The 22,410-nt window shown below is 41.3% G+C and overlaps 2 long non-coding RNA genes and 1 other non-coding gene across 3 annotated transcripts; all 3 read left to right on the top strand.

The window, feature by feature from the left end:
- Positions 1 to 13,328: 13,328 nt before the first annotated feature.
- On the top strand, positions 13,329 to 13,400 carry Trnaa-ugc. Its single transcript has one exon. It is a non-coding gene; the product is annotated as a tRNA-Ala (tRNA).
- A 485-nt stretch (positions 13,401 to 13,885) lies between these two features.
- On the top strand, positions 13,886 to 20,526 carry LOC121436906. Its single transcript, XR_005972872.1, has 4 exons — positions 13,886 to 13,914; positions 16,826 to 16,863; positions 17,681 to 17,787; positions 20,468 to 20,526. It is a non-coding gene; the product is annotated as an uncharacterized LOC121436906 (long non-coding RNA).
- A 16-nt stretch (positions 20,527 to 20,542) lies between these two features.
- Positions 20,543 to 22,247, top strand: LOC121436909. Its single transcript, XR_005972875.1, has 3 exons — positions 20,543 to 20,592; positions 21,175 to 21,269; positions 22,189 to 22,247. It is a non-coding gene; the product is annotated as an uncharacterized LOC121436909 (long non-coding RNA).
- The last annotated feature ends 163 nt before the right edge of the window (positions 22,248 to 22,410 follow it).

Here is a 22,410-nt window from a genome sequence, read left to right on the forward strand (position 1 = left end):
AAACAATGCTGCTATGAACATAGTTGAGCATATACTTTTGTTGTTTGATAGGGTATGTCTTGGGTATATTCCCAAGAGTGGTATTGCTGGGTCCAGGAATTTGATCCTGAATTTTCTGAGAAACCGCCACACTGCTTTCCAAAGTGATTGCACAAGTTTGCATTCCCACCAGCAATGGATGAGTGTACCCCTTTCTCCACAACCTCTCCAGCAAAGGCTATCATTGGTGTTTTTGATTTTAGCCATTCTGACAGGTGTAAGATGATATCTTAAAGTTGTCTTGATTTGCATTTAGCTGATCGTTAAGGAAGTTGAACATGACCTTAAGGGTCTTTTGGCCATTTGAAATTCCGCTCTCGAGAATTCTCTCTTCAGCTCAGTGTTCCATTTTATAATTGGGTTTATTAGCATTTTACAGTCTAGTTTCTTGAGTTCTTTATATATTTTGGAGATTAGATCTTTTGAGTTTTGGGGCTAAGAGACAGAATATTAATTTATTTTAAATGGGAAACTGCGTATGCAAGAGGCAATGACCAGACCCTGGATGAAAATAGCGCTGTGATCGGTCATTCTTTCACCGCACAGATTGAGTGAACAAAACACTTCTTCGCATCATCTTCAAGATTGAAGGACAAACCAATTTGCCTTTGAATACATCTAATACGCCCGCTAGTCCATGGCACTCCATGCCAGGCTTCCAGCTGCCTGGGATCCTACTTCATCTTCTCAAGAAATTCCCAAAGTCTTGGGTGCTTTAAAAGATATCTCCAACACAAAGCTTTCTCACTTTAATCTCTGGAGAACACAAATGTCTGACTCTGTTGATTTAACAAGTTGCAAACAAGCAGCCTCTATTTGTTCTTCCATGGGTAGCCCCTCTGTCCCTTCACCTAAGCCTTGGATGGTTCTGTTATCAGTAGCCTTGAAGCCTCAATAATGGGATGTTGTTGCCTCTCTTCCAAAAGAACGAAATGTCCCTCTGAATGGAGACATTCCACTCTCTCCCTGGTGAAGAGTTGGTTCAGTTGGGTCAGCCAACCAGAAGACCAAAGGATCCCTTCTCCAAAATGGGGCTCCTTCCACTTAAGCCACACTAGAAAGAGAAAGGGGCCATACTGATTCATCTTCCAGGAGGTAATCTGCTTTCCCTTACCATACCCCTGCCCCTCCAGCAGTCTCCCACAGAGCTGCAGTCTCTCACCCTCTTGACTCTGGCCACTTTACTTCTCTTTTCTAGGTGTTTTTTTTTTTTTTTATGCACTGAAATATTTTGCCTGCATTGATGTCTGTGTACCATGCAGGTGCCTGCTATCCAAGCAGACTAGAAAAGACATCTGATACCCTGGAATTGGAATGGTTGTGAGCACCCTGCTGGATGCTGGGAAACTCACCCAAGTTCTCTGCAAAAACAAGGGCTGTAAAGGCGTCAGGGTTTCTCTCTTAAACTCTAAGGACATCGTCATCCAACAACTAGAGAGAACGCTCAGTGATTAAGAGCACTTTATCTTTTTTCTCTTTTTTATTGTTTTTATTGACCTCTACATTTTCTCTGTTCCCGTGTATTCTTCCTCCTCTCTCCCCTTCTATCCTGTGCTTTGACCCGCATGCTCCCAGTTTTTTTTTTAAAGATCTTATCTTTTTCACCTTCCTATGAAGGTTTATGTATGTCTCTCTTAGGGTCCTCTTTTTTTCTCTAGGTTCTCTGGGATTGTGAGTTGTAGACTGGTTTTTCTTTCCTTTATGTCTAAAACCCATTTATGAATGTGTACATACTATATTTCTCTTTCTGGATCTGGGTTACCTCACTCACTATGGTTTCTTTCTAGATCCATCCATTTGTCTGCAAATTTCAAGATGTCATTCTTTTTAACACCTAAATAGTACTCCATTTTTAAAATGTACCACATTCTCGTTTTCCATTCTTTGGTAGAGGAGCATCTAGGTTGTTTCCAGGTTCTGGCTATGACAAATAATGCTGCTGTGAACATAATAGAGCACATGTCCTTGTGGTATGATTGAGCATCCTTTGGGTATATACCCAAAAGTGATATTGTTGTGTCTTGAGGTAAATTGCTTACTAATTTTCTGAGAAATCCCCATATTGATTTTCAAAGCTGCTGTAGAAGGTGTGCACTCCCACCAGCAATGGAGGACCATTCCCCTTACCCCACATCCTCTCCAGCATAAAATGTCATCACTGTTTTTGATCTTGGCCCTTCAGACATGTATAAGAAGGAATCTCAGAGTTGGTTTTATTAGCCTTTTTCTGATGAGCCCTTGATCTTCCAGAAGACCCTTGGTCAGTTCTCAGCATCCAAATATAGGATCATAAACATCTGTTAAATGCAGTTTCTGGGAATCAAACACTCCCTTCTCTCCTCTTCCAGCACCATCCACCCAAGGGCTGTACATGTGTGCATGCAGGCAAAATACCCATACACATAGAAGAGCATAAATAAATCTAAACTGTTATTGTCATCAAATATTCATTTAGTATTTTAAAATCACATTATTAATGAGACCCAGAACCTCAAGAGGATGTGCTCATTTTTCTGGAATCAATATAGATTATTAAAATAATTGTTTATGGTTTTGTTTCTTGAGGCAGGCTTTCTCTGAGGAATAGCCTTGTCTGTCCTGGAACTCACTTCGTAGACCAGGCTGGCTTAAAACTCATACAGATCTTCCTACCTCTGCCTCCTCAGTGCTGGGATTAGAGGCGATCGCCAGGGCAGATGTCAATATGTCTTAAAATATATAATAAAGATGAGATGAACTATTTGTTTCTTTGGGGTGTTTCTCCTCATAGTATAAAAACGTTTGGTTATTTTTTAAAAAATCTATAATTGTCTGACACAGAAAAGTTAAGGAAGTCTGGTAATTTAGTAATGGGATCTGAGTATCAGTAATGAGGTCAATCTCTCTTCTCTTCTTAGTTCTTAAGTCTCTTTATGAATGTGTGTGGGTTTAATTTCTCTCATTTATATTCCCCACAAATACACACACATGTCACTCTTTTCTTTTGGGTTACTATCCCCGTTAAAGAACACAGTTGTAAACCTTTTATTCTTATGCATTTTCACATGTAAGTAAATCCCTTGTAGTGTTTGTGTTCAGAGATTGCGCACTGATCAAACAGTGGTGATGCTACCAATCAGCTGGCTGGATGCCATTTGCTTCACCTGCATAGAAATCCCTGTGGGTAGATGGGAAGGCCTTCAAGTTCTGATAGATGTCAGATTTTCCTTCCCACTGCACTTGACAGCTGCCAGCCATGACTGTATGCACATTAGTATGGAAACAGGGTCCCTCGGCCCTTTAAGTAGTACGGAACTTTTGGTCCTAGAATGTTCACATTGCCCAGTTCTTTGTTCCAACTTGCACCACAGCTTCAGGGCAGTCCAAGTACCATGGCTCCTCCATCCCTAATAGTAACCATTGGTACAGCTCTTCTGTAGGTCCAGGGCTCAGTGCTACTTAACCCTTAATACAAGATGGCATTGCAAGTCTGAGCCCCAGCTTCTAAGACTCTTGACCCTCTCCACAACCAAGAACTGGACCGAGCCCCAGGAGTCCTGTTGAAGAGAGAGAGAGGAGGGATTGCTCAAGCCACTTTGGTCAAGGTCACTCACAGAGACAGCACAGCTGAGCTGGTGGGAGCTCAAGGACTCTGGACCTGTAGCTAGGGAGCCCACATGTGACTGACCTAGGCCCCCTCTTGTGTGTGAGAGTGTAGCCTGGTCTATTTGCGGGACCCCTAGCAATGGGATCAGGACCTATACCTGATGCAGACTCTGATACTCAGAACCTATCCCCATGCTGGTTGCCCTAACCAACCTTGAGGCAGGGGGAGGAGCTTGGTCCCCCTTCAAGTTGATGTGTCAGGCTTTGTTGACTCCCTTTGGAGGCCTGCCCCTTTCTTAACAGACAAGGAGGAAAAATGGGTGAGGGGAGTAGATAGGGTGGGAAGAAAAAAGAGGAGAGGAGGGAGGGGAAACTGTGGTTGGGATGTAAAATAAATGAATGAATAAATGAATAAATAATAGAAATATCCTTGACCCTGAAATATATAGATAGCCCGGTGGAACCCTCCACCCACTAGGACTTTCATGTTATCTTTCCTGTCACCTTACAGCTCTTCTCTTTCAGTATCGACCCTCCTTGCTCTCTTGACTCCTTTCTACTTCCCCTGCCCTTATTTCTTTCCTGGTCCCTTCAGATTTTTCAGCTGTTGCTCTTCAGCTGTGAGACAGCTGGTTGATTTGATGCTTCTTCTACTTGGCCTTCCTTCCCCACTGTCACTGCCAATCCAGTGTCCTCTGTCTGCCTGTCCCTGTCTCCCTGTCCCTTGCCCACATCTGTCTCATGCTCCTTCTTTGAGACACAACCTCACATAGCCCAGGTGAGCATTTAAACACGACCATGCTGCTTCCCTTGCTGAGAGCTGTGATTCCAAGTGAGACTCACCTTACTTGGTTCTGCTGGTGTTTTCTCCATCCCATCAGCAACACTACTGAAACTGGTAAGGAAAGACAAAGCAAGAGAAGCCTTGTCTGGTGTCTAAGGCTGCAACACCAGATCACACAGCACAGGAGAGCTTCTTCCAGCCAAGCCTGAACAACCTGATTATACAGTATAAAATGGATGTGGGGACCAATTCCAACCATCTGGCAGAAACAATCACAATCTTGCCTCTTAGCATCAACCAGTATCACTCAGGTTTGTGCTGTGTCCCAGGGCAGCCTTGCCTCTTAAAACCAATCGCAGTCACTGAGACTTTGCTTTGAAAGCAGTCACAGCCTTGTATCTTAGCAACAGACACTACAGCAACTACCTTAGGCCATCACGAAATGGGCTCCCCTCTGGCTTATGGTAAACTATTCCAGACCCTTCTCAGTTGTACTGAGGCCTGTGATAACAGTATATCTGATGCAAACAGTTTCAAATCATCCAGGCTAGGGTCATACCCTCTGACTAGCACAAATCAATTGTGGACTTGGGGGAGTTTTCTCAAGGTATCTGTGGAGAGTTCAAGACTGTTAGTGATGACTTGAGTAGTCTGCCTAGCTGTTTGATTGACAGTCCTCAAGGCAGGCAGGGCACCAAGGAGAGTTCAACAGTTACCAATTAAGTTAGCACATGCTTTATCATCTTTGCTTATAGGAAATAAACAGTAGTAAGTATTTTTACAATCATAACTCAATGAACACCAACAGTGATTTAATAAAAAACAAAACTGACCTCAATGAGGATAGGCCTCTCTCATCTCAATCAAGGGAAGCTTTGTCAGACAGGCCTTTTGCATCTCCTAGTTCCTTCTCCTAGTCAGGAAGTTCCTGACAAGGCAGAGTGACTTAAGACTAGAGAGTATTGGTGAACGAGCATCATTTTTCTGTCAGGAAGGACCTGGGTGTCTTAGTTACTCTTTTTCTGCTGAGATAAAACACCACAAACAAAGCAAATTAAAAAAGACAGTTTTTACAATGTGTTGGACTCACACATTCAGAGGGTTACAGTCCATGATATCTGGGAAAAGGCTTGGCACTAGGAACAGCTAAAAGCAGTTAACATCTTGGCCCACAAACAGAAGGAAGATAGAGACCCTGGGAATGGCAGGATCAAGGATACAAGGGCCATATCTAAACATAAGAAAAGCAATATACAGCAAGGAAACAGCCAACATCAAATTAAGAGAACCACAAAGCGATTCCAATGACATCAGAAATAAGAAAAGGTTTCCACAATCTCTGTATCTGTTGAATATAGTACTTGAAGACCTAGTGAAGTCATGATTTTGTGAAATTTGTGAAATCTCTGCCACATGCTGCAAGACTATTTTGCATCTATAGAAAATTATCCATTGTCTGACTATGTGATGTGGGAGTCCCCTCTGTGTGCTGTGATAACCATTAATGAAAAAAGAAAGTACTTTGGAGCTATACCAAGACAGAACCTAGGAAGGCAGGGAAAGCTAGACTGAATGCTGAAAATAGAAAGTCAGGGAGAAGCCATGGAGCCGGTGCTAGAGACAGATGTGCTGAAACTTTGCTGGTAGGCCACGACCTCGTGGTAATGCACAGATTAATGAAGATGGGTTAAATTAAGATGTAAGAGTTAGCCAATAAGAAGCTAGAGCTAATGGGCCAAGCAGCGATTTAAATAATACAGTTTCTGAGTGATTATTTCGGGGCTAAGCAGCCGTTAAACAACAAGCAGCTCACTCCCCCAACAATTATGTGGCTGATTCTTCTGATATTTCATCAGACAGAGGGCTGATATCCAAAATATACAAAGAACTCAAGAAATTGGTCATCAAAAGAACAAATAATCCACTAAAAAATAAGGTACAGACCTAAACAGAGAACTGTCAACAGGGGAATCTAAAATGACTGAAAGACATTTAAGGAAATGTTCAATATCTTTAGTCATCAGAGAAATGCAAATCAAAACAACTCTGAGATTCCATCTTATGCCTGTAAGAATGGCCAAGATAAAAAACACTGATGACAACTTATGCTGGAGAAGATGTGGGGTAAAATGAACACTCCTCCATTGCTGGTGGGAGTGCAAACTGATATAGCTGCTTTGGAAATCCGTATGGTGATTTTTCAGAAAATTAGGAAACAACCTACCACAAGACCCAGCAATACCACTTTGGGGAATATACCAAAAGAATGCTCAATCATTCCTCAAGGACATGTGCTCAACTATGTTCATAGAAGCATTATTTGTCATAGTCAGAACGTGGAAACAACCTAGATGCAACCTAGATTGAAGAATGGATAAAGAAAATCTGGTACAAAATGATGGAATCTTGAAATTTGTAGGAAAATGGATGGATCTAGAAAAAACATATTGAGGTCACCCAGACTCAGTGAGTAAAATATAATATGTATTCACTTATATGTGGCTTTTAGACATAAATCAAACGACCCTAAAGAAACATACATGAATCTACACAGGAAGGTGAAAGAGATAAGATCTCCTGAGTAAATTGGGAGTGTGGGGTTCATAGGAGAAGGTAGAAGGGGAGAGAGGAGGAAGAGATGGAGCAGAGAAAATGTATAGCTCAATAAAAACAATAAAATGGAGTGTTGCAACAGTGGTGAATTATTATCATATTTATGTAAGGAATATTCTTGTATATTTGAATTTCATTTATCATATAAAAAGAATAATGTTTATTATTTTGTCTTGCATTCTATTTTCTCCACGTGCTAAGTGCTGAGATTGTAGGCATGGCCCACCAGCCTTGACTAAGAGGATTTGGGGGGTGGGTTCTATTGCTTTTTAAATTGATCAATTTGTTTTTTAAAATTTCATTTTACATTCCAGCCACATTTCTCCCTCTGCTCACACTCCCCATGCCTCCCCACAGCAGCGCACATCTCTTCTACTCCTCCTAAGGGTAAGGGCACATTAATTTGGGACGGGACCAAGTCCCTCTTCCCTGCATTAAGGATAGCATCACATCTCAACACAGAGAATGGGCACCAACAAACAAGGCTGAGCACCAAGGATAGATCCTGATCCCACTGCCAGTATTACCTCAGATAGTCCAAACTTCACAACTATCTCTCCACATACAGAAGGCCCATCTGAGTCCATCAATTACTGGAGACGCCTCTATAATGATAGTTGGGGTAGTCACCAATCTGATAATAGGGGAAGGCCGGTTCAGGAACCCTCTCCACTACTGCTAGGAATCTTAGCTGGGCTCATCCTTGTGGATTCATGGGAATTTCCCTAGCACCAGGTTTCTCCCTAAAACCATAGTGACTCTCTCTATCAAGTTCCCTCTTTCATTGCTTTCCCACTCCATTCTCTATGACCATCCTGTTCCCTCATGTTCTCCTTCCCCATTGCCTCTCCTTCACCACCTCCTCACCCCCAGTTTACCCAGGGGATTTCATCTAATTCCCCTTCCCAAGGCGATCCATGCATCCCTCCTTGGGGCTTCCTTGTTACCTAGCTTCTCTGGAGCTCTGGATCACAGCCTGGTTACCCTTGGATTTACATCTAATATCCACTTAGAAGTGAGTACATACCATGTTTGTCTTTCTGAATCGAGGTTACCTCACTCAGAATTTTTTTTCCAGTACCATCCAATAACCTGCTAATTTCATGATGTCGTTTTTCTAAAATAAGAATAATACTTTATTATATAAGTGTACAGCATTTTCTTTATCCCTTATACTATTGTGAGACATCTAGGTTGTTTCTAATTTTGGGCTATTGGGAATAGAGTGGCAATGAACATGGAATAGCTATTATCCTTCTGGTAGGTTGAAGTGTCCTTGGGGTATATGCCCCAAGTGCTATATGTGGAATATGAGGTAGTTTGAGTCCCATCTGGAGTACAAGTATTGAAGAGATCAGGATACAAGGAACCTATCTAAACACAATAAAAACAATTTACAGCAAGCCAACAGCCAGCATCAAATTACACGGAGAGAAGCTCAAAGTGATTCCACTAAAATTAGGAAGAAGACAAGGATGTCCACTCTCTCCATATCTTTTCAATATAGGATTTGAAGACCTAGCTAGAGCAATAAGACAACAAAAGGAGTTCAAGGGATACAAATTGGAAAGGGAGAAAAGTTAAACTTTTATTATTTGGAGATGAAATATAAGTGATCACAAAAACTCTACCAGAGAACTCCTACAGGTGATACACATCTTCAGTAATGTGGCAGGATGCAAGATCAACTCAAAACAATCAGTAGCCATCCTATATACAAGTGACTTGATTGGTTGAGGGGGAGAGAAATGGGAAGCTGTGGCGGGGAGGAGGCAGAAATCTTTAATAAAGAAATTAATTAATTAAAAAAAAGAAATCAGAGACATCACTTTTTGCAAAAGCCACAAATATAAATTCTCTTGGGGTAACTATAACTAAACAATTGAAACACCTGTATGAGAAGAACTTTAAGTCTCTAAAGTGATGTGGGAGAGTCTTCTGTTTTGTCTTGATTTCATTGGTTAAAGAAAGAAACTGCCCTGGCCCTTTAATAGGACAGGAAATTAGGTAGGCGGAGTAACAGAACAGAATGCTGGGAGAAAGAAGCCAAGTCAGGCAGTTGCCATAGCTGTGCTCTCCAACATGGATGCAGGTTAAGATCTTACCGGTAAGGTACCACCTTGTGGTGGTACACAGATTATTAGAAATGGATTAATCTAGATGTGAGAGTTAGCCAATAAGAGCCTAGAGCTAATGGGCCAAGCAGTATTTAAAAGAATACAATTTCCGTGTAATTATTTGGGGTGTAAATCTAGCCATGTGGGCAGCCGGGTGCTGGGGAGGCAGCCCACCGCTCACTCCATATTACAGAGTGGTGCCCTACAACATTAAAGAAAGAAACTGAAGAAGATATCAGAAAATGGAAAGATCTCCCACGCTCATGGATGCTCTTGCATAGGTAGGACCAACATAATATAAATGGCAATCTTACCAAAAACATTCTAGAGATTCAAAGAAATACCCATCAAAATCCAAACACAATTGCTCACAGACTTATAGAAAAATATTCAACTTCATATGGAAAAACAAAAAATCCTCAGAATAATTAAAACAATCCTGTACAATAAAAGAACTTCCAGAGGCATCACCATCCCTGACATAAAACTTCACCATAGAGCTAAAGTAATAAAAGACAATTTGGTAGGCATAAAATCAGACACATGGACCAATGGAATCAAATAAAGATGCTGACATTAATTCACACACCTGTGAACACCTGATTTTTGACAAGGAAGTCAAAATATACAATGGAAAATGGAAGTATCTTTAACAAATTGTGCTGGATAAATGGTGTCAACATGTAAAAGATTACAAATAGATCTAAATCTTCAGCCATACACAAAACTCAAGTCCCAATGTATCAATGACCTCAACATAAATCCAGTTACTCTGAACCTGATAGAGGAGAAGGTGGGAAGTATCCTTGAACACATTGGCACAGGAGACCGCTTCATAAATATAACAGGAGTAGCACAGACACTGAGAACAACAACCAATAAAAGAGACCTCCTGAAACTGAAAAGCTTCTGTAAGGCAAAGGACATAGTCAATAAGACTAAATGACATCCTTCAGAATGGAAAAAGGTCTTTACCAATCCCACATCTGACAGAGGACTGATCCCCAAAATATATAAAGAACTGAAGAAACGAGGCTCAAAATACCCCAATTTAAAAATGGGGTATAGAGCTAAACAGATAATTCTCAACAGGACAATCTCAAATTGCCAAAAGAAATTTAAGGAATTGCTGAACATCCTTAATCAACAAGGAAACATAAATTAAAATGACTCTAGGATACCATCTTACACCTGTCAGAATGACTAAGATAAAATTATGAGGACAGCTTATGTTGAAGAGGATATGGAGTTAGGGGAACACTCCTCCACTGCTGGTGGGAGTGAAAACCTATACAGCCACTTTGGAAATCAGTATGGTGGTTTCTCAGATTGGGAATCAGTCTACCTCAAGACCCAGCTATACAACTTTTGGGCATTTTTTGTTTGTTTGTTTTTGTTGTTGTTCGGTTTTCAAATGTTGCTTGACTGCTTAGTCAATGTTTTGGAGAAAAATCTTGCAGTTTTCTGTCATAGGTGGATGGCCTATCTTAGACATTCCTCTGAAAAGACTTACCTTATATTCCACAGTCCTACTGTTTATCCCTAGCTATGTCTTCACGGTAGATCCTACACTCACTGCTATAATGCAAAAGTTCCTGAGAGGAGATAGTTTATTTCCAAAAGTGAGTTCTGCCAATTGTCTGAGTCCCCACCTAGGTCATCTTAGTTCTGTTTCTCAGTTGGTAGCCTTCTAAGGAAGGACTTTCGCTTTGAGTGAAAGCGAGGAGAGAAGGGAGGCCTTTCCTGTGTGCAGGGACAGTTGTACAGCAAGGTTATGTTAGAAGCATGAAATCATGATAGTTATCCTGATACTTTTCTTATTTTCGCCCTGTGTTTAAAAGACACATTTTTCTTTAAATATATTCTGATTAGAGTTTCCTCTCCCTTTAACCTCCCCAGTTTCTCCCCTCCTCCCATAACATCCAGATCCACCTCCATTCTGATTCTTATTAGAAAACAATAAGTTCCTAAGAGATAAAAAATAACAAAATTAATTAGAATAAGATAAAATGCAACTATCACATAGAAGTGTCCTTGTGGTAGGGTAAAGTGTCCTTGGAGTATATAACGAGTGTGCTTTATTTGGAATTTAAGGTAGATTGATTACCATATGGAGTACAAATCCATCTAAATCAACTCACAGAAACTCAAAGAGACCAAAGCAGCAAGCATGAGGAAGGCATGGGTCTGCACCAGGTCTTCAATGTGTATATTATCTCTTTCAGTATTTTAGGAGAACTTTTATTTGTATTTTTGTGGGGCTGTTGAGTGTGTGAAGAAGTGCGTCTCTGATTCTTGGGTCTTCTTGTGGGCTCTTTTACTCCTGTTCATTTGTCTCATCCAATTTCAATTTGATAATTGTGATTTAAAGTCTTATTCTAATTTATTTTGTTGCACTTTGCTGTTATCTCTTAGAAGCATATTATTATCTACTGAGAGATAGAAACAGAATGGATCCTGAAAGAAGGGAAGGTAGAGCAGAACTGGGAGGAGTAGAGGGAAGGAAAATTATAATCAGGATAGATTACGGGGAAAATCTATTATGAATGAAATTGAAAGGATGATTCCCAGAAAGAAAGATAACACAAAAGGGTCATGGCTCACAGAGATACACTGACTCATATTTTATTACTTCTAGGTCATTTGGGTATCAGTACTTATCCACCAACATCTCAAACCTAGACCACAGTCAGTACTGAGATGTTATTGCTTCTTCCGTTGCCCTCATTTACCTTTTGTTTCCATCCCTCCATCCCTCTCTTTTTGCTTTTGTCTTCACTTAATTTAGGTAGCTCTCGGTCTACCACACTAGCTCACCTGTTTGCCATTACTCCTTGTCTTTATCTAGAAGTTATATATTAAAGGCCTGTTTTAATATCATTCTTTGTAGTATTCCAATAATTGTTGAGGTTAAGCAATGTCTTATGTGGACTCAGTCTTCTATAGTCTGGCATCTTCTCAGGTACTCTTTATTAATTTTTTCCAGTTGAAACCTGGGAGGAGTGAGAATATGAGCAGAGGTCAAGACCATGATGAAGACACCCACTGAAATAGTTGTGAGCTCACCAACTCTGGCCAGACAAGGAAGGAACCAGCATAGGACCAAGCTGGACCTTCTGAATGTGGGTGACAGTTTATGGCTGGGGCAGACTGCAGGGCCACTGGTTGTGACACCAGGATTTATCCCTGCTGCTGGTGCTGACTTTTTGGAAACCATTGTCTTTGGATGGATACCTTGCTCAGCCTGGATATAGTGGGGGAGGCCTTGCTTCTTCCTCTGGGCAATGTGCCTTACCCTCTCTGAGGAGTGGATGAAGGTGGGCTGGGAGGGGGGGTAAGTGGAGGGAATGGGCTGAGGAGAGGGAATAGAAACTTGGATAAGCATGTAAATGAAAAAAAAGATAGATTGCTTTCTTTCTAAAAAAATACTCACTTTTCTCACTCATCTGAACATACATACAATATTTATTTAATGATTTTGTATATTGAGACATATACTAGATGATGTGTGAAAAGGAGGACATATTTCAGAAAACCTCTCATTTTTGAAACTTACAAAGCGTGCGGTGAGATACATAAACGTGCAGAAAGTGACAGTACCTTAGGGTTTTATGAACCAATAGCTACCGCACATTTAGTTATTGCCATAAATGGAGTGATGGACAGTATTGGCAACGTTAAGAAACAAAATGAGCAGCCTGACCAAGATTATAAAAACTGCCTTTCAAGCCCTGAAACTAATTAGTGCTTTAAAAGAGGAAGAAGGTATGCTAGAGAGGGTTTCAGGAAGCTACTCATACTCGCAGATATGACCGCATATCAGCAACATATAATTATTAATTCCGCATGATACTGGCATGTTGAACCACCTGCAAGGTAAAGTTGAAGTAAAATTGATGGGACTGAGTACTTCAAAGTATCATTCATTGTTAGGTTACTTTGCTTTAAAGAGCATAAGGTTTGTTGTTATTTTTGTTGTTGTTATCATTTTTATTGTTATTATTTTTCCTTTGACTGAAAATAGATTGTTTTCTCATGCAACAAATGTCCCAAGAATCCTATCAAAGCACTAAACTCAACCTGGAATCCAGTATGCTCAAAGGACCTGATGCAGACCCTTGCAGAGACTCTGAACGTTGGCTCGGTTCCTCTAACTTCACAAGGGCTTTGATGAAGCTGTTATCAGGTGTGGGGATGTAGCTCAGAGGTAGAGCACATATTTTGCATATGTGAGGCCCCGGGTTCGATCCCCGGCATCTCCAAAGCAGTTCTTTTAACCTTTGACTGTTCTTTTTCAGGATGTTTCTGTACAAGGTGTCCCAGACTTTAAATTCCCGTGATGAGGTCATATATGCATAGCTAATTATTGGAATGAAATTGCTCGTTTGTCACCGTGACAGCAATGTTCATCTTTGTGACGACATTTCCATAGATACCACCATGGTCTGGTGAGTACAATGTGGTCGGGCTTTTAGGGATATGCTTTGTTCACAGAGCGGAAAAAAAAGAAAAGCTCTGCATTCGTAGTGGGGACAGTTTCTCTAATGGGTATGCTTTCTTGGGTGAAAACAAGGGTGAAGAGTTCTTCCTTTGAGAGGAAGTAAGGGAGGGCTGGGCGGAGCCATTCCTGGTTACTAAGGGGGAGGCAGCATTACGGTTGTCATAGAAACCGGGGTCATTATGGCGACTCTTTTCAAATGGCGACCGGACGATGTCCTGGAAAGGAGCATTCAGTTCCTGGTGTTTGGACTGAGTTGAGCTTATGGATTCCCGGAGGTGAGCACCAGAATCTTTCTGAGGGTTGGGAGGCAGATGCAGGGATTCCAGACCCAAGTAGGACCACTCCTACCTCGGGGTTTGCAGCCTGTGTTTCTCCGGAAGGAGAGAGACTTGCGACCATTCTGCCTCCTCCTGTGCTGTTCTGTACAGGGCTGTGTTGGAGCCATTGTCCAGGAGGGGAATTGTGGGAGAGTGAACAGGAGGGAGATGAGGCCAAATGAGCACTCTGTGATCCCGACTTCCTACTCTGTGCTTGAGATTGTTCGCCCATGGATCGGTGAGATGTAAGAGATAAGTGAGATAGCAGGGCTGTCTTTCCAAGTTGCAGTCAGTCAGATCTCTGGGCAAACAGAAAAGAAAGCAATTGTTTTCTCTTTGAACAGTTTTAATATTATTTGAATGAGTTAATATTCAGCTATTTATTCCCAGCTTTATTTACCACTGGATGACCAGCGAGCACCTTCCTCTCCACTACCCCCTTCTTCCCCAGACCTGTCTGTACATGTCCCTCTCTGTGAAAAGGCCATGAGATTGCTAGCCCATAGGACCGGTGAGATTTAAGAGGGAAAGCCTAAATGCTAGTCAATAATTACCCTACATGTCTCAGATGAGTGGTAAAAGACTCACTTGGTTAGAGGATTTTCTTTTTAGTAATCTGCGGTTTTGTTTGGATTTGAGACAGCATTTCACTGTGTCCTACCCTGGCTCAGAACTCTCAGTGATTCTCCTGCCTTGGCTGCCTCGTGAAGGGGTTGCAGGTGTGGGACACTTTGTGCTTGGCACCGGTCTGGCATTTTAATTTCCATTTCCTTGGGCCCGCCCTGCCAGGTGGCCCTGATCTCTCCTCAGAATCCCTAAGACACTGCTTATGGCCTTAATATCTCTAATGAATCTCTATAAAGGGGGCAATCCTATCAACACCCCCTTGAAAAGCACACCTGAAATATTTCACGGGTCTCAATGACTACTTTCTGACTGACATATGAGGTTTTCCGTATGTTTCATAGAAATGCTTTATCAGATATATGTATTTCTAACTTTTCTCCTAGCCTCAGACTTATCATCTCAATTCTCATCCATGTCTTTGGAAGAGCAGGAGATTTTCAATTGTAAGATCCCACCTTCTCTAGTTCTTCAATTACGGTTTTTATTCGGTGTCTTGTCTGCGAAATCTTTTCCTGGAACCCAGTGACAGGGATTTTCTTCTTGTTTTCTGTTGGACATTTATAGGCTGATTTTTATATTTTTACATCTGTAATTTATTTTGAATGGTCTTCACATATGATACGATGTAGGTCCTAGTTTATATTTGTGGGTTTGGATATACACTTGCCTCAGCATTGCTTCCTGAAAGGCCATCTTTCTGCATCAAATTGCCTTGTTTATTTGTGAAACATCAGTTCTCCAATAATCCAATCATGGTACATATGCCAGTAATCCCAGTGCCTGGGAGGCTGCAGCAGGAGTATGGTCAGTTCTTCTCAGCACACACTACACGCACTACACACAAGCTTGATGCCAGCATCAGACACAGGAAAAATGTTGACTCGATATAGGCAGTGGTCTGTAAATGTGTGGATGTGAGCGTGGAATGTTGGTTTTGGACTTTTTCTTGCCAACTTTGATTCAATAGCATGCTGGTCCAATTACTGTAGGTTCACACAGAGGTCTCCTATCAGGCAATGCTGTTCTAACATTTGTCTGTTTCTAAGGTTTACACAAGCTATATATTTAGTCTACAATGTTTAGAGTTATCCACTCAATTTTTAAAAAGAATAAGTGCTATTTTATTGTTAGTGCATCGAATCTGTAGCTCAGTTTTGAATCAACAGACATCTTACTAATAATGAATTGTTTGAGCCGTGAACATAGTTGTCCTTTATTAAGACAGGTTGTCTCCAATTCAGCAATGTTTGGAAATCTCTCGGCCTATCAGCACTATGGATCTATCTGTCGGGATAATGCACAAATATTTGTACTTTTTGATTCATCTATAACTGCTATTATTTTTTAAACAAATTGATACGTATTGTTTTTTCTGTGAACAAATTATTAAATCTTCTGTAAACTGTCAGGAAACAAGTGTCAATGAAACTTACAAAGGATATTTTTTGTTGCAAGCATGGATTATTTCATGATGCAAACTATATTTGATGTGTAATGCAGCATGTCCCTATTTTCGTATCGGCATTTACAGGTTATTATTGACAGTCTGAAACAAATGAGAGAAATGTCCCAGAGACAAGTCCATGGCCATCGTCACAGGAATCTCATTCAGACCACATAATTTAGTAGCTCTCACCATCCTGTGTGTGGTCAGAGATGAATCTGTTGTAATGTGGTTGTACCCCTTGAGCTCTCAGTAAACACCAGGGAGCTAGGAGAGTGAGAATGAGGTGTCGTGTGTGTGTGTGTGTGTGTGTGTGTGTGTGTGTACAGGAATTCCTTGGCAGAGGCTGGTCTGCAAAGCCTGGTTGATTGACTCTTAGACCTGCAGTGATATGGAGATGGTGGAAGTCGCAGTCCCAGGGCCTAATTACAATTTCCTTTGTGTTCTCTTGAGCCCATGAGTAGCCACTCCTTGGGCCCCCTGTGTTGGACTTACCTAACACCTTGTTACTAAGTGATGACGTTGGACCTGACATTTAAAATATCAGAATATGTCTCCTTATCAAAGCTTTAAGTTTCTACCAGTCAAACGACTGCGTGTCATCACATAGCAGCTAGTGCCTGTAGCTGTGGTTTCTCTGCTTTACCATAATAGTCTACTTAATATTATCACCCATGTACTTAAAGAGAGTCTATAGTTTCTTCATTCTATTATTATAAAAACTTCATGAAACTGTTTCCACATTGTAACATGTAATTTGTACTAACATAAACCTGTCTCACTCATGTTTACTCACAGATATTTGACTCCAGAATGAACTCTCCTCTTCCTTTGAGGTGAGAGCTGTGTGTTTACATTGACATTTGTTAGTGTGTGTTGTGTATATGCTCATGCTTGTGCAAATATGTCCCTGGATATATATTGTGAAAGTTAGTTAATCACTTACTGCTGTGATAGGTTATGTGTTATAATTCTCCTGGTCCTCTTCAATGATGACCTGGTGTGTAGTATACTGCTTACTTATCTCCATATTTCTTTACTCATGTGCTGACCTATATCAGTATGGCTCAACACCCATTTTCCCAAACTGTTCTCCTCTCTATTGCCGTTCTCTATTTCCATGCTCCATTTGTCCCAATATTGGCCAGAGGAATCCATTTAAGATGGCATCAGTGTTCATCTGGTGCCTCTGGAGAATTTCCTGGGTCTAAGCATTGCGCTCTCTGAGCCCCTGTGTGGAAAGGAAGTAATGATGCCCACCTCAAAGAATAATTTTCAGGGCCTGAATGGAGAGAAAACAAAACCTGTGTATTTATGTGGTTGGCGGATTTCCCTTGCCCCCTTTGTGCTGCCCATGGAAGGCTGTGGCATGAAAGTAGGGGCCTGAGTGCACACAGAGAGGGGGAGTTCTTGCCACGGGAATGGGAAATGCACAAGCTCACATTCCCAGTATGTGTCTGCAGTCACAGTTATCACTGTATATGCCCAGGGTGGTGAGATGACCTGGGAGGAGGAAAAACATCATTGTGTACCTTCCATTGATGTCGTCTGCACAGACAAGGCACCATCATTCCATCCCCTGGGATTTATGTGCTTCCTCATCCTGGTTTCCTCTACTTCATGAGTTTTCTTTTCCCTTCTGCTACCTTCTAGTGTAAAGTAAAGGGTTTAATCTTTGCAACCCAGAAGCAGGAGTTTTAAGGAAGAACCCAGTGTGCTGTGATGTCTGCCAGACTGAGCAGAACGTTGGGACATTAAGGGTGAGTTAGTTCCCTTACCCATCCTTAACCATTCAATATGATAACAATACCTCATGTTCTGTTCATTAGCAGCTCTTTGAGGTTAAATGTGATCCCATGTGCCTAAATGCCTTGTCATCTCAGTTGGATGGAAGGATCAAGGCACTGTGAAGTGAGTATGTTACATCAGCTATCCCAGATCTCTCTGGTCGGTGTTAGTGCTACTCAGATATCGTGATTGCCTTCAAGTCTAACCCTATTTGATGTTACTGCAATTATAGTTCCTTCACAATCACCATTGTAAGAACAGAATCTACAATACATTTACTCTGTGTCTATAGAGGACCACATCACATCACTTATACTTTTTGCTTCAAACATCACACAGAACTGAGAGATATTAAAAGGAAAAGGAAACGTATATATTTTAATCATATTCTGCATTGATATTCTTCTTCTTTCTTCCAGATATTTCTGATTCCTCTAAGATTTGTTTGTTTTAGAAACTTCCTTTAGCCCTTTTTAGCAGCATGTCTCATATTGATAAACAATTACGTTTACTTTTGATGATGGTTTTTTATCCCCAAGATAATCCAGCAGAATAATTTATATAGACATAGAGATTCAGGTTTGATAATTGCTTTTATTCAGCACTATAATAAATAGTGTGCTTTATCCCTTGGATTGCATGCCTCATTATAATTACGTGGCTCTCTTTTTGTCTACCAGAAACAGAATTCCTTCAACATGATCTCAAGGTTTTTTCTTTTTTCTTTTCTGAAGTTTGACTATATCAATCATTTCATGTATCTTGGGTTCATATGCTTCCTGGTTTACTCAACATTGTTTTAGAAATAGATTTTTTCCTTTGTGCTTTCATCTACAAGTTGTTGCATCTTCTGTTTTCATGGCCCACATATTTCACTGCCCTCTCTTTTCCTTCCTCTTTTAAGCTCCTGTTCGTCTCCTCATGGTCTGTTTTCTAGTTTTATGACCTGCAAGCATGACCACACACAGCCACACTCACAAACGAATTCAACTCTAGATTCGATATCTGAGAGAAAACTTGGGTCTTTTATCCTTACTTAGTCTGCATTGTTTTACAGACCTTCTGGAAAACTTGGGTCTTCTCCTACATTAATGGATGCATAGAGGTCACCATTCTTGGAATATTTTTGTCTTTTCTGCTAAGCCGTGGTTTCTATTGCTGTGAAAGAGGCCTTTCAGTGCATCAGTGCCTAGATACATATGTGCCTCCCAAAACCAGTTTGTGATGATTGGTTCTGTCCTTCCACCTCATGGGTCTTGGGAAATGAACTCAGCAGGCAGGCATAAGTATATGTGCCTTTCTTTTACCAATTGAACTACCTGCAAATTGCAACATTTTAATCCATACATGCGTTTGTGTACAAATTTAACAGTCTCATGTGGAGTTAGTGTTGGCGAATGTTCCATATTCATCTGGAGAGTGGGTAGGTTGTCTTCTATCAAGTTTCAGAAGTCCATAGAGCTACAGGAAAATTAGCTTTCATAAATCTTTTCAATGTATTATTTCCCATATGATTATTGTTGCATCGAAAACAGTGTGTTCCAATCTACTATTGTTCCTGAGCTTTTCCTTATCCATTGCATTACTCAGATCTCACTAAAGCAGTGGTTCTCAGTCTTCCCAATGTTGTGATCCTTTAATCCGGTTTGTCATATTGTGGTGACCTACGACTACAAAATTATTTAATTGCTACTCATAACTGTAATTTTGCTATTTTTATGGACCACAATGTAAATATCTGTGTTTATTTATAGTCTTATCTGATCCCTGTGAAAGGGGTCAAACTCAAAGGTTGAGAACCACTGATCTAAAGGAATATAATTGGTAGAATGTGCCTCCCAAAACCAACAATGGCTCTGTCTGGCAGAAAAGCCATAAATGGTAGTTGTTCAGTCAACAAGACTGGATGTCTCAGCAGTCCCAGTTTGGCACTGGAGATCTAGAGGATTCTTAGGGACCTGCTACTTTTCTTCAGTCACTATTGGAGTCCCAAAAATGTAGGTTCTAACTCCAACAAAGGGATGCCTCAGAAGCAGGGTAGATGACATTGCTGATAAGAATGAGAGCAAGCAAAAATAAAAGCTTTCCTCTTCCACGTCCTTTGATGTGGACTCCCAACAGAGATGATGATTAGGGTGAATATTCTCACCTCACATGATCCAATCAAGAAAATCTCTCACAGGAGAGTCCAGATACTTGAGTTTTAGTTGATTTCAGATGTAGTCTTAGTGACAACCAAGATTAGCCATCACATTCCTCAAAAAAATGCCACATTATTGGTATATTTCTTGAAAAAGTAACATTTTGCCACTAAAGTTGAGCCCATAGAATTATTGTGGGTTTCAAAAATATCTCTTAATTGCATATTCTTTTAAGCATTTCTCAAATATCAGAATTTTTATCTCAGGTTACCTTTTATTTGTAATTGGCTATTATTTTTTGTTCATTTCTAAGTGTTCAGTGTAACATTTAAGGGATATGTGCTTAAAAGTCAGTATTTTAAGATTTTATCTTTTTTTCTGTCAATTATGTTTTATTTTATTTTTTATTTTTTATTGAAAAAAATTTCTGCCTCCTCCCTGCCTCCCATTTCCCTCTACCTCCTCCCACTCCTCTCCCCCTCCACCCACTCCTCTCCCCCTCCCTCTCCAGTCTGAAGAGCAGTCAGTGTTCCCTGCCCTGTGGAAAGTCCAAAGTCCTCCCCCCTCCATCCTGGTCTAGGATCATTGGGCTACCAGGCGACCCTGTTTATGTGCTGAGGAGTTCCATCTGGACGGGTGAGTGTGTGCTATCCAGGGGCAGATTGTCCAGGAAAAGAGCACAAACCCCCCTCCCCCAGCTCCTTCTGCAGGGCTGTCTTTCTTACACACGGCCTCCCCCCAAAGCCTGCGTTTTCTGAAAGGTTCTTTGCTCAGGAACAGTTTTCTGCTCCTACATTAAGGCTACCCACCCAGAGAGGTGAGTGTCTGCCAACCGGGCAGGCCTCAAGGACCCCCGAAAGGGAGCACGTGCACCTTCAGCTTGTTGGCATGGTGTCCTGTGTTCTACTTGTCCCCGCCCTGCCCCCCAAGACCCCCCTTTTGTCCGCGGGTCATTGGACTACCAGGCGTCCATGTTTTGGTGTTAAGATTTTATCTTAACAGGTAACCTGAAGAGTATTTTTCTTTGCTTGATGTATTCATATACATTTACATTTATTATGAAATCAATACTCTTGGTCACTTAGAATCATCTCTATTCTATTACATGAAAAGCCATAGGTAGCACTTACCTTAATGATGTCTGTGAGATGTTCTGTATCCTAGATACAAGGATTCCTTAATCTGGTGCATGGTTTTCAAACTTGTATTCCCCATCAGGGCATTGTCTTCATTTATCAACCATTACGTGGAAGAGCATACAGCTAACACTTGATGGACGTCCTAACAACAAGCTTCTCAACTTATAAAAAGAGGTTTGTTATATCTAAGAAGTTTGGTTTTTATTGCTTTTATTGAGCTATACATTTAGCTCTGCTTTCCTACCTTCCTATACTCTCCCCCTTCCTCCTCTCCTTTGACCCCCCCCCCCCCCATGGCCAGTTTTCTCAGGAATTCTTGTCTTTTTCTCCTTCCTATGTAGACCAGCAATGTCTCTCTTTCTTGTCTAGGTTGTCTGGGGTTGTGGAAAGTAGGCTGGTTTTTCTTTGCTTTTTATCCAAAAGTCACTCATGAGAGAGTACATATTACATTTGTTTTTCTGGGTCTGGGTAAGAAGTTTGTTTTGAATCCATGTTCCTGAGCTTGAAGGTATTTAGGTTGTTCCTCAGTCTGTTCCTCACTGCCTTCACATCCTTCAGTGCACCGTTTATCATAGCTAGTTCTGTTGCTCTTTCTCTCCCATTTCTCCACCACACATTTTGCTCACCATAATGGCTTCCTGGAAGTAGCGGGTCGACCTGTGAATGTCTTCCCCAGCCCAGGCTTTGACAATGCAGGCTTGCCTGTGGGTGTGTGGCACCTGCCTGAACAGAATGGTGTCAGGCAGCCTGGGGATATCTTCCCGGCACCCAATGACTGCAATGTTTTAAAAATTGTGTGTATATGTTGTAAACATTGCTGCTCAGATGGAAAGGGATCCTGGCAGTCAGGAGCCAAGGAATACCACAAATTCACCTTAAACTTAGAAGCTCACAGCCCTGCTTCAGGGAAAGCTTTTCCCAAATTAACAGCTCTGCTCTGGTAGGGGAGGGTTTCCCTAGCCAAGTTGTTACAGCTCTGCTCAGATCCTCAGAAGAGTAACAACTCTACTCTGCTAGGAGAAGCTTTTCCAGTTCTGCTCCCCTCTCCTCCACTCGTCTCCAGTTGAAGTCATTGCTTCTCTGTTCTTCTTAGGCAAAGAAGGTCTCACCCAAGCCTCATTCAAGAGATTCACTGGGAGGGAAGAGTCCAGGAGGTGGCTGACCCTGCAAAAGTGGGAAAGGCAGCTCCCAACTGAACAGGTACAGGGTGGTTTCATGCTCAATGATCTGCTGGTTTTCCTGCTCTGGGATTGGTTGGTTTAATGCTGAGATATTGGTTAGTTTGTTTTGCCGAATTGGTAAGTGGAAGAGTGTG

This window comes from Microtus oregoni, unplaced genomic scaffold, assembly GCF_018167655.1.
Source record: "Microtus oregoni isolate MIOR12 unplaced genomic scaffold, Mior012 000050F_006, whole genome shotgun sequence".
Lineage (NCBI taxonomy): Eukaryota > Metazoa > Chordata > Mammalia > Rodentia > Cricetidae > Microtus > Microtus oregoni.